Raw genomic sequence first — 12,989 nt, 5'->3', positions numbered from 1 at the left:
TTAAAATCTATTTAGTAGAAAATTTGAATTGAGAAATTTGAAAACAAGAATTTAATAAAAGTATCTCATATTTTTATATATGAATATGTGTTTAGTAGTCGGATAAAAGAGTAAATTATAATTTAAACTATATTTAATAGATGAAATTAGAAACAATTTATGACAACCGAACATATATAATGGAGAATGGGGTTATGCTACTGAAATCTTTAATAAAAAAAGAAATTTTTTTTTATCTCCTACAACTATAGAAGAGTCAACTTCTAATTTAATTTCTTTTAATGTTTAATTTGTATTTGAAAATCTAAATATATCTGAGTTGTATATGGTACAATTAATTTAATATACATAGATACATTATAATATATATTAGATGTATTTAAATAATAACACATATAATTAAAATATGGGTTGTACATGTGGATTAATATTTTATTAATCAACTTAATGGGTAAAAGCTCATTCCTAATTAATTAGGATTTAATGAGAACACTTATGAACTAGTATATAAAGAGACTATATGGCTATGGTCCTCGATATACCAAAACACTCAGTCTCTCTTTAATCCTATATAGAGAGATCTCATTTAAGTCGGAGTTTTGGTTGAAGAAGAAAATAGTCACCTTATAATTGCTGTCAATTTTGCAATGAAATTCGGTAGGTTATTTTTGACCTTTTAGTATGAATGATAATTATATCTATTCGATATAGATTTAAAGTAATTATGCGAATAAGTGGTATCAAAGTATGAATTTTATGTGGGGCGTTGGTTTATATTCGTTTTGAATTGGTATTATAATTCAATTTTGATTTTGATTACAGAATCTAAAGATTATTTTTTTGTTGTGGCATGAACACTGCCTAAAAAGCAAAACCCACAGATTGAATCGTTACCAAATGTTCAGATTTGGTCCATACTGTTTTCTCTCTCTCTCTTTTTTTTTTTTTTTTTTTTTGTTCTTTTAGCAAATCTGATGTGATTAAAAGAATTTTAAAAAAATAATAATATGCAGAGATTGTGCATATTGCTGAATTAAAAAAATTAAATAATACACAGAGATTAGCAATATGCACAAATTCTGCATTCATTGCCGGTAGTGCATCGAAATTCTTTCCAGGCGGCGGTGCGAGTTTCTTTCATCGGTGGTGGAAGCAAGGCTTTAACACCGATGGCCGGCAAGCTTGGACGCCGATTGGAGCACCAAATAGGTCAATTGCCAATTGATTTTTGTTTTGTTTTTTTTTTTAATGATATTGCTTGTTTGATCTTACCAATGGTTCATGATCTTGATAGTTGATAATTGAGTAAATATAAATCTAATTTTTAAATTAATTAGTTTGTGAATTTGAATCTAAATTTTCATTGAGGATTCAAGTTTAAATTAAATTAAATATATTGTGAATCCGAATTGGATCGACGATGTATGTATAGATCACTAGCAAGAAATATTTTGATTAATCATTTGTGGATTTAAGTTAAATTTGATTAATCATGTTGTGGATTCAAGATTAATTGATCATGTTGTGGATTAAATTTAAATTTTATTAATATTTTGGTGAATTTAAATTTAAATTTGATTGATAATGTGGTAAATTTAAATTAAAATCTTATTGATATTTTGGTGAATTTAGATTTATATTTGATTAATGATATTTGGTGAAATTCATATGTTTATGTTGATTTAATAGTAAATGTATGCAATTATCGGGTGAATTTATATAAAGACTATATGGTATTCTTCTTCTGTTATTTTTGTACAATAATATTATTATATTATTGTCTCTTATATTTTAGATTGAATTACTTAAAATAATATATTACCAAAGTAGTCTCTGTTATCTAGATTAATTCCATTATAAAATATAAGATGCGCATATTCATGAATTTATGTGGACAATTATCGATCGAAAGGAAGATAATTATTTGGCCAAATTGTGGATATGCATGTAGTAATGAGTATGTGACAATTATAAGGATTGCTTATGTGAAAAATAGTCGGTCCAAAGAAAGCTATTTTTTTTACAGAGTTTATTGTCAGTATTCTGATTACTACATTGACAGCACCATTTACGATTTGTTCTTGCCCAAAGGTTGAACATCAATGTTGTGCTAGGCATCTTGTTAAAGGGGCCCACCACATATATGAAATTATTTTGTTATATTTTAATTGTGAGTATATATTTTGTTGTTTATTGTTTCCATTAGTCTTACTCAAATATCTGAAAATTTGAGTTTAATCCCTGAGTTGAATGGATCGAACTTCAAGATTTGGAAGGAAAGCCTAGAAATATTTCTTAGGTGTATGGATTTTAACCTTGTATTAAAGATCGATAAACCTACTTCTACTAAGGAACAACTGAATATGACTAATATAGAGAAGTGAGAACGTTCAATACGCATGTGTCTGATAATCATTAGGCACTCCATTCTAGAGTCTTTTCAGTGCTCTATCACAAAAAATGAAAATGTCAATAAGTTCCTTGCTCAAATTGAGAAATATTTTGCTAAAAATGAAAAAGTAGAAGTAGTTTTTTAACTTCTTTAACTTTTATGAGGTATGAGGACAATGGAAACATAAGAGGGAGTACATTATGGAAATATCCAATCTCACAGGTAAATTAGAGGCACTTAATATCGAGATAAAGGAAAATTTACTCGTACATCTAATACTTATCTCTCTTCCTGCACAATTCGTTTAGTTTAAGATAAGCTATAATACTCAAAAAGATAAATGGAGTATTAATGAGCTTATCTCACAATGTGTGCAAGAAGAAGATAGGATTAAGAGAGAAAAGACACAAAATGTTGAATTGGCAACTGAATCTCGTGATAAGAAGAAAAAGAAATCTAGAGTGTTGCAGAAGAGACGTCTCAACAGAATAAGAGAAAGAAACAGGTTACTAAAAATCCTTGTTTTTTCTACAAAAAGGAAGGTCACTTCAAGAAAGATTGTCCCAAGTATGCCAAGTGGCATGTAAAGAAGGGTAAACTTCTTACTTGGATTTGTTCTGAAGTTAATTTAGCTTTTGCTACTACTCACATAAGTATATCAATGCAGGGTTGCCTGTGGAGCCGGCTGCCAAGTGATGTTGAAAGACTCATCTATGTAGTCGATGTCAAAGCAATTCCAGTTGAAGCTATTGGGAATTTTAGATTACATTTAAAAATTGGTTGTTATTTGGATTTGAATGCGACTTTTGTTGTACCGTCATTTAGACAGAATTTAGTTTCTACTTCTAGTTTGGAAAATTTGGTTTTTCTTGTTCTTTTGGGAACAATGAAGTTAGTCTTTTTCAAGAATCCAAGCTTATTAGTATCGGTCCTTTAATTGATAATCTGTATATGATTGATTCTTATACTTCATTTAACAAGATCCTATTATCTAATTCATGTTGTACAAAGCATAAATTAAATGAGAATTCCACTATGTTATGGCACACACATTTAGGTCACATCTCTAAACAGAGATGGAGTTCTTGATTCCCTTGATTTAAGTAACTTTGACTTTTTTATGGAATATATTAAGGGAAAACAGACAAACATAAGGAACTTACGTGCCAATAGATGCTTAGACAGCTTAAAACTAATACATATAGACATTTGTGATCCATTCTCTACGGCTTTTTGGAATGACAATAATATTTTATTATGTTCATAGATGACTATTCAAGATACGTGTACCTATATTTAGTTCATGAGAAGTCCCAAATTTTGGACATTTTCAAATCTTTCAAAGCTGAAGTTGAACTTCAACTTGGAAAGAAAATTAAGGTTGTCAAATAAGATCATGGTGGTGAATACTATGACAGATATGATAGATCATGTGAACAACATCTAGAGTCCTTTACCAAATACCTAAAGAAATGTGAAATTGTTCCACAATACACTATGCCAGGTAACATGAGTGGTGTGGCATAAAGGCGAAATGGAACACTTAAAGATATGGTAATAAGTATGATTAGTCATTCTTCTCTACCAGAATCCCTCTGAGATGAGGCATAAAAAATAGCAACATATATCCTTAATAGGGTACCTAATAAAGTAATAGCTAGAACCCATTATAAGCTGTAGACAGGAAAGAAGCTTAGTATTAGGCATCTTCACATCTAGGGTTGTCCAGCTGAGGTTATGCCTTACAGGCCTAACGAAAGAAAATTTGACTTAAGAACTATTAGTTGCCATTTTTGTACTAAATACAATTATATGGATATCATCCATATAATTAATATTTATATCATATTCAAATACTTAATTCCTCAAAAATTAAACTTTATATTATAATGTATCAAATACATTATATTAATTATATCACATATAACTAATTTAAATTAATTATATCATATATAATTATTTTCCTCAATTAATTTGAACAATTCAAATTAATCCAAAATTAATTCTCAATAATCCCTGTTGAGCTACAGATGGGACCTTATGGATCTGTCAATTGAAGCTTCAATGGTACTCGGATAATTAATTAAACTCCTTTAATTAAATTATCCAACATCCATTAACTACTGATAACTCCACTAAAGATTGACAACTGCACTCTTCGTACTACAAATATATTTCTATGTTCATTGAATATAACCAGTCAACAGTACAATGACCCTTCACAAATTGCTCATAAGTACAGTTAGGTCAAAATTATGTTTTGTCCATATAGTTACATCTAACTCCTTAAGTACCATTGATCCCTCTAATGAACAATAAGTCATGGTCCAACTATGACCAAACCTCTCTTAGGCTAAGAGAGGATGTGGCGCCATATTGTTCAAGCCTCGGAATCAGCCTTTAAGAGAGCAATTTATCTACTTACCTCAACAATAAGGAATGAGTGAATTCCATATTGTATAGCTATGTTCCCAGCTCCCCAATCAGACGAATCCTTAAAATGGTAGGCTTATTGAGTCAGCAATCTGACCACACTCACCTATACAAATCAAAGAACCGCCTTCATAAGCAGGAGTTCACAACTCACTTAAGATTCAGGTCATGTCACCTATGATCATCCTGGTTGAATGTAAGTCTCTACTATCAATAGCGTTATATAATGAGACTGTTCATTTCATGGTCCGGTCTCATAAAAATCCTTTTCTATAGAACACCTCCATTCACGTGTCTACACATGAATGATCAGGATTAGATCATTTGTAACACTTTAAAATAATTGTAACATCTACAAAGCGGTTCGAATTCGTAGTGTTACCAGGATAAGGTATCCAACCTTATCCATCTATTACAGAGCGGTTCGTATGTTTAAGCTAGAGAAGATAACCTTTGATGTTAGATTATTGGTTTTATGAGTTAACGCTACTAACTTTCAAATAAAATATCTAAGATTTTATTAAATAAATAAATCGTTCCTATATTACAATTACAAACTACAGGACTCACGAGATTTAGGGTATCAACCCCAACAATCACCCATTTGTCTTAAAACTAGTGGGATGTACATCATAAAAGGAACATTAATATAAAAGTACACAACTAGGGCCTTTGTAAATGGATCAACAACATTGTGCGTCGAAGCTATCTGCATGACGACCACGTCCCCTTGATGCATAATCTCTTAAATGAGATGACACTTCTGCTCTATGTTCTTTCCATGCTTGTGACTTCTAGGATCTTGGGAATTAGCTAGAACACCACTATTATCACAATAAAGGGGATTGACCTAGACATTTGAAACCACTTCCAGATCAATCAAGAACTTCTTGAGCCACACAACTTCCTTAGCAGTTTCATAAGCCACTACATACTTAGCCTCCATAATGGAGTCAACAATGCACCCTTGTTTGGTGCTCCTCCAGACTACTGCCCCTCTGATAAGAGTGAACACTGATCTTGATGTGAATTTCCTAGAATTCTTATCAATTTGGAAATCATGGTCTGTGTATACTGTGAGGATCAAATCCTTAGAAACATACACAAGCATATAATCCCTCATTCTCCAAAGATACTAGAGGATGTTTTTAACAATGTTCCATTGATCATATCCTGGATTAGACTGATATCTACTGACTATCTCCACTGCATAGCAGATGTCAGGTCTAGTACATAACATCACATACATCAGGCTACCAATAGTCGTTTCATAGGGGATTCATCTCATTTTCTCAACCTCTTAAGGTTTCTTAAAACATTGTTCCTTAGACAAGATAACTCCATGCCTAAAAGGGAGTAGATCTCTTTTAGAGTTCTGCATTGAAAACATGATAAACATCTTGTCAATATACGATGCCTGAGACAGGGCTAACATTTTGTTCCTTCGATCTCTAAAGATTTGAAGGCCCAGAACAAATTGTACATTTCCCAAATCTTTCATTTGGAATTGGATCTCTAGCCAATTCTTAATTTTAGTCAGCATACCTACATCATTCCCAATGAGTAGGATCTCATCTATATACAACACAAGAAAATCTACCAAACTGTTGATGATTTTCTTTAAACACAAGGCTTATCAACATTCTGATCAAAGACATAAGATCTGTTTGCAGTATCAAATCTGATATTTCAAGATCGAGAAGCTTGCTTCAATCCATAAATAGACTGACTAAGCTTACAAACCTTTTGCTCTTGACCTTGGGTTATGAATCTCTCAGGCTGCTCCATATAAATGGTCTCCTCACGATTATCATTTAGAAAAGCAGACTTGACATCCATTTTCTAAATCTCATTGTCATAATATGAGGCAATGGACAAGAGGATCTAGATAGACTTCAATATGGCAATAGGTGAGAAAGTATCCTCATAGTCAACTCCCTCAACTTGGGTATAACCCTTTGCCACAAGTCTAGCCTTGAAGGTTTGCACCTTCTCATCAACACCCCATTTTCTCTTGTAGATTTATTTACAACCTATAGGTTTTTCCCCATCATGTTGATCTATGACGCGTGGTTAATGCGATGAAATAATGGTGTAGAATGCGATGGTGGAATATGTGTTGTGCATGCAAGTTTTCTCAACAAGATCCAAGTATAAATTCTACTGAGTTTCCTGGTAAGCCCATGGTCGAATACAGAGACTAAGGAAACAGTATGCGATGGTAGTTTTCGATTACTTTGCGGTAATAAATAAATCAATGCATTGGTTGGTATGTTGTTTAAAGTATAAAGTTTATGCGGCAGATTTGAGAAAAGAGTTAATAATACGAAAGTACAATGAGTATGCAAGGGAACGGATTGAGAAGAGATTTAGCTAACACTTTCTAAGAATGCGTTCATGTTATACGATCATGCTACATACATACAACAGCAAGTCATCTCTCAATGCAAATGCTATAGCTTCTAGTTTTAGAACGCATGCGATGTATGTGATGATGTCTATAGGACTTGCATCCAAGCCTCTATTCTTTTCTATGCGATGATGAATGACACACATATACACAAGGCGACCACATACTACCATAACCTATCTCTAGGGTGCATGTGATGCATGTTGGCAAACAGAACTTATCTCTAAGTCTCTATCTCTTGCTTATGCAGATCTAATCTTGCTTTCTCAAGTCTAGATTCTAACCTAGCTCTCTCAAGTCTTAGACTCTTTCTTTAGACTCTCTCTCGAGTAGCTCTAAATGGGGATGGATGAAACATAAGACAAGATGATCGCATGCAATAAAGATCCTAAGTCATGTTAGTTAAGTACTTCTCAACCCATTCAAAAGTTTAGTTACTCATGCGTAATGTAAAGAGAGTGAATAGATGTAGAAATACAGGTTCCATTCTATAAATGAAATCGAAATACAAAATGACAATGTGAAATAAAGATAAGAAGCCTGATAGCAATTTCTTGCTTTCTAAGGCTTTTACACTGTTTTTCTCTACTTTGCTCAAAATATATTCTTGCTTTTACAAGAGTCGACCCTCTCTCTGTTTTCTACGCTCCCTAGCACTCTCTCGAGCTGACCAGGACGATCTTCCGGTGTCTTCTCTCTTATCTCGCTTCCGCCTTCTAAGTATAAGGAAACTATGAACAAAGGCTAACTATCTTTTATATGGCTCAGCTGGAATGAAAAACCAAACTCCTTCAATGAAGGTGGCCTTTGGTATTTATAGAGTTTCAGGGTGAAGAGCTTTTTCTATCAAATGATTGCACTGACTACGAGCAAGGGTCACACTTGAGGTAAACAATCACTTCTCAAATCAACCTCTTCACATAAAGAAAGCACGATTTGTTGGAATACAGAAACATGTAGCCGAAGAAACAGGGTCACTAAGTATTCTAATTCCTCAATTTTGACATCAAAATAAGCATGTTCATGGGGTATCAAGAGGGTTTTATCACATACCTTTGAAGATCCTCTTCAAACTCGAAATTCAGCTGCAATCTTCTCCAATTCTTGCTGTAGACTACCACTAGAGCTTCCCTACTATTCTCTATGAGCCTTAGATTGAGTTGTGGGACTTAAAACAAGCTTGAACTTAGGGAATTAGAGAAGAGGTATTTTTGGTTTTTCAGCTTGTTGAAGAACAACCTCTTCAACCTTCAAGACTTAGCAATTCAATAATTGTATGTCATTTTCCATTCAATCAAAAGTGGTTTTATTACATGACTCTCATGCAAATTGATCACTTGAAGTGATTCCAGTTACTCCTTAAATTTGGTGGTAGAATTATATGTAAGAAGGTGACTGGGCATCTTGCTTGAAAGTGAGAAAATCCCACATTGGGATTTTTCTCAATTTTCAATTTCCCTTTTGATTTTAAAATTGATTTACAAAATTAAAACTTTTTCCAATTTTAATTCTTTAATTAAAATTGAAATTTTATTAATTTTACAAAAAAGAATTTAATAATCAATTTTTCTAATAAAATTAATAATTAATAATTAATAATTAATTAAACAATTTAATTAATTCTATTAATTTAATATCAAATATTAAATTAATTTGTCACCAATTCCATTACCATGAATTCTCATTCATGATATTAATATTTAAATCATATTTAATTAATCGATTCTCCAATTACGTTTAATTCCAAAATTAAATGTGTAATTATATCACATGTAATTACTAATTTTCTTAATTTGAATTTGAACGTTTCAAATCAACTTATCACATTATTCTAATGCTAACTCCATTTGTGAGCTAGTAGAGGGACCTAGTGGACCTATAGATCATGGGCTCCAACAATCCGAGATTAATTGGCTAAACTCTTTATGCCGAATTAACCCTCATTCGTTAACTACCGGTCACTCCACTAAAGCCCAGTGGTTGCACTCCTCTCATTATAGATATATTGTGTCCACTCGATATAACCATAATGCTTAAGTTACCCTTCACTGGTTGTTCATAATAATGGTTGGGTCAAAAGACTGTTTTACCCTAGAGATTACCTCTTGTTTCTTAAGTCCCACTGATTCTCTAATGAATAATTGGTTTGTGATCCAATCAATAAACAGAATCCCTCTCAAGCCAATGAGAGGGTGAGGCCTCTTGTTCAAGACCCAGAGTCAGCACTTAAAGGAACAACCTCACTACTATCCCTAAAAATGAGTAGGAATGAATTCCGTCTAGCATCCTATGTCCCCAGCTATCTACCTAGTCTTACCCTTGAAATGAGAGGCTTATTGAGCTGGTGTTGATGAGCCAACCCTCACCTATACAAATCTAAGGATAATCCTGAATATACATGAGTTCATAGTTACCTCAGGATTAAGGTTAAGTTACCAAGGTCATCGCTATGAAATAGTCAACTTAAATAGTAAACAACGTTATAAAGTAATAGTGACTTATTTCTTGGTCTGATCTTATGCAAACTCATTGCACAAGATGCCCCCACTTCTCATGTCACCACATGAATGAATCAGGATCACTTCATTTGTAGCACGTTATAACTCCTTGTAACAACTATAGAGTACGCCACATCCAATAGTGTTACCAGAATAAGACACCCAACCTTATTCGTATATTATAGATCATTTTGACTTTTTATTCAAACCTGATCTACTTTTATGTCTCCACATAAAGTTCAAGTACTCATATAGTAGTCATGGATCTTGTAGTTTATTGGATTTATTTCTAAAATGAGATAAGCAATTTATATATTCAATAACAAGTTTATCGATTTACAGAATGAGTTTATTGTTTACAAACCACAAGTTTTAGAACATAAAACTCAACACAGTAATCATGCTTCAATTCTAGTTACTTTAGCTAACTCGAAAAGGAGTGTTGTCATGGCTTTTTTTTTCTTCTTTTTTTTCCTGATTTTCTCTCTCTCTCTCGTTTTTTTTATCTAATTTGAACCCTAACACATTTACATAACATTTCATGAAATAAAGTTGAAGCGTATAAGCTCTCCCCCCAAACATAAGGGAAGGCAATGTCCTCATTGACTATAGTATGAGAAAGGGTACAAAGACAAGGTAGGCACTTTGTATAGACTATAAAACAAAGGGCTAGGCTCTTCTACTGTGCTAAATTATGTGAACATGTAGAGGACTACCCTAAGGAGGTTTTGCACATAAAGACAAATTATGCTCTTAATTTTGTACACTTTAGGCTCGATAGCAAGGTATGTTAGAATGAGATATGCTTTAATTATCATCATCAAACACTACTTTAAAACAAAAGACTAGCATGCTTATTTACTTACATGAGCATTTATATTTTTGTTTAGAATTGCTTTTCCAAACTCTTAAATGAATGCACTTTAAATCTACCTAAATCTAACCTAAAAGCAAAAAAAGAAAAAAGAAAAAAGAAAAAAGAAAAAAAAACTACTGCAAAAATATACTGAAAATAATAAAAGAGAATTGAGAACTCCCTTATGAGCTTTCGAAACTCCACAATCATCATCTTCATCACCGATGGAGAAATAGGATACTCGATGACTGGTGTAGCTCATCAAATGGTGGTGGAGTGGTGATCTTGCTCACGAAATAGGAACCTTTGATATGTTGTCTTTCTTGGCTTCTTTTTCCACAGCTTGACATTTATTGCCCTCATATTCCTTATCATGCTCCACCATTCCTTCAAGTGTGGATTTTGTGTTGCTCGAGATGTGGAGGTGGCCAAAAAGACTATTAAAGGCCTACCAAGATTCTAATGACATTTATTCAAATCTTTGAATTGGATCGATGTGGTTGCATCCTTGCAAGTGCATTACCCCTCTAAATCTTCAAATTTCTTTTATTTTCACATTAGTTTCCTTCTAGACTCCTTTTGTACCTGAAACACTTAAAGTAGATCGTTAAAAAGTTCAGGAGACTCCATAAGTGCTTTAAGCTTTTCTCTGTTTAGAATATCAACATAATAATTTAACAACTTCAACTCTTAGGCAGGTCTCCAGGTTGAGGTGTTCCCAATGGTTAGCTTAAATACCTCTTCCTTAGACAAGGCCAACCTAGATAGTTTCCTCACATTATACCATTGGTTAATATGAAAAAACTCTTGAGATATCTCTTTATTTATCTTCTTTTTTTTTTCTATTTTGTTCCTTTTTTTGTTTTTTTTTTTCTAAACAAAATTTTTTTATAGAATTTCAGTAGCGAGATGGAGGTATTGTTCCTTCATTTTGCACCTAAGTCTTGATGATGGATGTGATTTAAGTCTTTGTTGAGGTGCTTTGATCACGGACGACGTTGATGACTTAAAATGTTATTTCATCAACTTAAACGATTGGCATATGCTTATGAACATATCTCTAGTTGCATCTTGCATATGTTCATCCTCTACGGTTGTCTCTTCTACTCCTTCCCTGAGTCTTTTAAATACTTTCTGCAAGCTACAATAAGTAAAAGTATCAATTAACCCAATAGTAGAATATGTTTTTCTTTCCTCAAGGCAATTTAATGCGACATGGCCCACGACAATAGTAAAAGTATCAATTAACCTAATAGTAGAATGTTGCTTGTTGGGAAGCTGTGGCCTCATGCCCCATGACAACTTCATTTTATTGTTCTTTTTCTTTATTTATTTTTTTCAAATGAGATTTCTATGATCTCTTCTCTGGATCCTTAATGCTTTCAAGTTTCGAAGTGCTTCTTGATTCATCTAAGAGCACTATAGATTCCTTTTCTAATCCACTTTCAAATGTCGTTGCTTCATCTTGTTCTTTTACTTCTTGATTCAAAGTCAATATGTTGCTGATCAAGGTTTCTTCTGTAGCGAACTTCAATCATTTGCATAATCTTTCGTCTAGATCTCAAAATTTTGTTGAGATGTTGTTTCACTTCCAGTCTTGATACCCATATTTGCCCTATATTCCTTGTAAAGCTCTTCAACTTGTTGAAACTTGTGCCTCTTGTTGGACATGTTTCTGATGCAATTTAAGCCTTGATTCAAAGCTATTAGCATCTAATTGGACAATTAATGAAGAGTTAGGGTACTCCCTCCATCCTTGCTTATGATCATTTGGGAAAGGATTTAACATGTTTTGACTACCTTCTTGCCCTAAATAAAACAAAGAGTCAGGATTATAAGGATAATCGTCAAACATATGTTTTCCGCTATAATAACATAGACAAATATGGACATCTTTCAAAAACATGATCTCCATAACAATTAAAACAAAATGTATCAAAAAGTCTGTATTTAGGAGTAATGAAGGTATTTTTCTCTCATATAACTTTTCTAGCATGTTGGCAAATTCTGCAAATTGTGTAGTCAATTTTGCAATGACATGTGGGTCCATTCTGTGGATCTTTTTGAACAATCAAGATCAAATTCAAAAGTAATAGGTTCTTTTTCTTATGCACTAAGCTCAACCTAAAAAAGAAAAGAAAAAAAAAATAAGAGTTTATAAGAAAGAGACAATGTGGTTGCAATCTAATCACAATTTCTAAAAAAGAAAAAGAAATTGAATTTGAAATAATCCCTGACAATGATGCCAAAAACTTGACCTACCAAACATGTATGAATGATAAGATGTCACACCCCGCCCCAGACTACTCTCTGAGCCTAGGAAAAGACATGACTGCAGCAGTTATCAACCCTTTTGTTGACACTTACTGCCTAATAACTTTTGTGGAAATAACTCTAATA

General features: G+C 32.8%; 1 long non-coding RNA gene across 1 annotated transcript; it reads left to right on the top strand.

Moving 5' to 3' along the window:
• The first annotated feature begins 1,663 nt into the window (after positions 1-1,663).
• On the top strand, positions 1,664-3,387 carry LOC150033265 (uncharacterized). Its single transcript, XR_016524060.1, has 2 exons — positions 1,664-2,985; positions 3,060-3,387. It is a non-coding gene; the product is annotated as an uncharacterized LOC150033265 (long non-coding RNA).
• Positions 3,388-12,989: the final 9,602 nt, after the last annotated feature.

This window comes from Benincasa hispida, chromosome 10 (assembly GCF_027475165.1).
Source record: "Benincasa hispida cultivar pf3 chromosome 10, pf3_genome.v1.1, whole genome shotgun sequence".
Lineage (NCBI taxonomy): Eukaryota > Viridiplantae > Streptophyta > Magnoliopsida > Cucurbitales > Cucurbitaceae > Benincasa > Benincasa hispida.
The sequence above is the reverse complement of the archived record's forward strand: the minus strand, read 5'-3'. Positions and strand labels throughout refer to the sequence as shown.